Raw genomic sequence first — 2,642 nt, forward strand, 5'->3', positions numbered from 1 at the left:
AAAAAAAAAAAAAAAAAAAAAGATGAGAAGGATGCGTTTGGGGTAAGGTCTGGAGAGAAGGAAACGAGCTGGGTTTCCTTCAAGGCACTGTTGAGGTGTGCAGTAGACAGCCACGTGGGGACGTCCGGCAAGCAGGAGAGAGGAGAGTGGAGCCCAGGAAAAGGGCAGGGCTAGAGGTGTCAGCTCATCACGTTTATGGCATTCAAGTCGTGGGAGCAAGTGACATCACCGCAGGAAGAGAGAAGAGAGCCAAGTCCTCTGCTCCAAGACAACTCGACCCGAGAGGTCAGGCTCAGGGGGTTTCTAGTTTATATATAATCCAAATATAATCATAAGAGGAAACTGGTGGTAGTACATTTAACATTAGTCACTTTACAATTCACACAATTTGAAAGTCTCTTTTCAAATTCCCGGCCAGTGGCTCACACCTGTAATCCCAGCACTTTGGGAAACCAAGATGGGAGGATGACTTGAACCCAGGAGTTTGAGACTAGCCTGGCAATGTAGTGAGACCTCATCTCAAAAAAAAAAATCAAATTTAATTTAATTTAATTTATTTGTTTATTCTTGTGTCAAAGTCTCACTCTGTCACAAAGGCTGGAGTGCAGTGGCTCTATCAAAGGTCACCACAGCCTCAACCTTCATGGCCCAGGCAATCTTTCTGCCTCAGTCTTCTGATTAGCTGGGACTACAGGCACATGCCATCATGCCTGGCTAATTTTTTGATATTTTGTTGTAGAGACAAGATCTCACTATGTTGCCCAGGCTGATCTCGAACTCCTAGACTTAAGCAACCCTCCTGTCTCAGCCTTTCAAAGTGCTGGGATTAAGGCATGAGCCACTGTGCCTGGCCTGAATTTTCATTTGATCTAATTGCAAGAATTTCATTAACACTTAGGAATCCACTAATGAAGGTAAGGATAGTTGGTTGGACAAGTAGCCATGAATGATAGAATGAGTCAATTACACAAAACCTTCTTTGAGCTTTATTTTTTTTTCCCCTTATACTTCAGGAGTAAAAGGATTTACTTGGTGCTGAGGAAATCACTGTTTTTCTCTAAAGTTTTTTCAACCATTCAGTTCTTCTACTACCATCTAATCTACTTTCTGACTTAGAAATACTGCTGTAACAATATGGAATTTAGGCCAGGTGTGGTGGCTCAAGCCTGTAAACCCAGCACTTTGGGAGGCGGAGGGGAGAGGATTGCCTGAGCTCAGGGGTTCAAGACCAGCTTGAGCAATATGGCGAGACCTCATTCTCTACAATAAATCAAAAAGTTAGCCAGTCGTGGTGGTGCATGCCTGTGGTTCTAGCTATCTGAAAGACTGAAGTGGAAGGATTACCTGAGCCCAGCTGATCGAGGCTGTGGTGGCCGTGAGCAGCATGCCACTGCACTCCAGCCTGGGTGACAGAGTGAGACTCCGATTCAAAAAATAAATAAAAATAAAAATCAGAAAATTTAAAAAATATGGAATTTAAATAATCATGTAAAGAAATTAGATCAAATGAATATTAAACTATCAAAAAACCATGCTCCTCCCATATTAATCTAAGGATTTATCTAGTTGGTTTTGTTTATACTTAAGTTTTTGTTTGATTATTTAGAGATCTAATAGCCCCTATCTCTTTAAAGAATGTGGGAAGGGAGTGGGAAAGAGTGGAATGTGTTTTAAGTTGTATCTGTTTGTAAAATCAGAGTGATACTGGACCCATGGGATAAGAATGCTTGTATTGCCAGGCAAGATGCTTCATGCCTGTAAACCCAGCACCTTGAGAGGCAAAGGCAAGAAGATTGCCTGAGCCCACGGGTTCGAGAACAGCCTGGGCAACATGGTGAGACCTCATCTTTACAATAAATAAAAAAATTAGCTGGGTGTGGTGGCGCATGCCTGTAGTTCCAGCTATTTGGAAGACTGAGGCAGAAGGATCACCTGAGCCCAGCAGGTGGAGGCTGCGATGACCGTGAGCATGCCACTGCACTTCAGCCTGGGAGATAGTGTGAGATGCCAACTCAAAAAAATAAAATAAAATAAAAAAATATGTGTGTGTGTGTGTGTGTGTGTGTGTGTGTGTGTGTGTGTGTGTATACCAAGCATTTTTCTTTTGGAACTACAGATAGAAAATCTTGATAGAATACAGCCTAAAATAGGAATTTAGGTATTGATGTCTGAACACTATTACTATAAAGGTCTCCCATCATGCTATTATTCAAGCCGGTTCCACTCAGTTTGTAGCGTCTCCTGTTATACCAATGCCTTGGCCCCTATGAAGTGACTAGTTGTGGTTATGTGATCGAGAATATGGGTGAAATATTTTCTGAGAAAAAAGGAGGAGTCTTCTATTTAAAAACTAAAGAGACAGGCATAGTGGTTCACGCTTGTAATCTCAGCACTTTGGGAGGCCGAGTCTGAGGATTGCCTGAGTCCAAGAATTCAAGACCGGCTTGGGCAACATAGTGAGACCTTGTCTCTCTACCAAAAAAGGAAAAAAAAAAAATTAGCTGGGCATGGTCTCGAACTTCTGGGCTCAGCCAATCCTCTTGTCTCGGCCTCCCAAAGTGCTGGGATTACAGGTGTGAGCCACCTTACCATGTTGGAAGGTACTTTTTTTTTTTTTTTTGTGTTGGAGTCTCATTCTGTCG

At 42.4% G+C, this 2,642-nt stretch overlaps 1 protein-coding gene across 1 annotated transcript in view; it reads right to left on the reverse strand.

Moving 5' to 3' along the window:
• IPO5 (importin 5) overlaps positions 1-2,642 on the reverse strand; it is a 69,147-nt gene that overhangs the window by 62,906 nt on the left and 3,599 nt on the right. The gene's annotated exons all lie outside the window — the stretch shown is intronic.

This window comes from Carlito syrichta, unplaced genomic scaffold (assembly GCF_000164805.1).
Source record: "Carlito syrichta isolate Samal-C Ts95f unplaced genomic scaffold, Tarsius_syrichta-2.0.1 Scaffold315847, whole genome shotgun sequence".
NCBI classification, from domain to species: domain Eukaryota; kingdom Metazoa; phylum Chordata; class Mammalia; order Primates; family Tarsiidae; genus Carlito; species Carlito syrichta.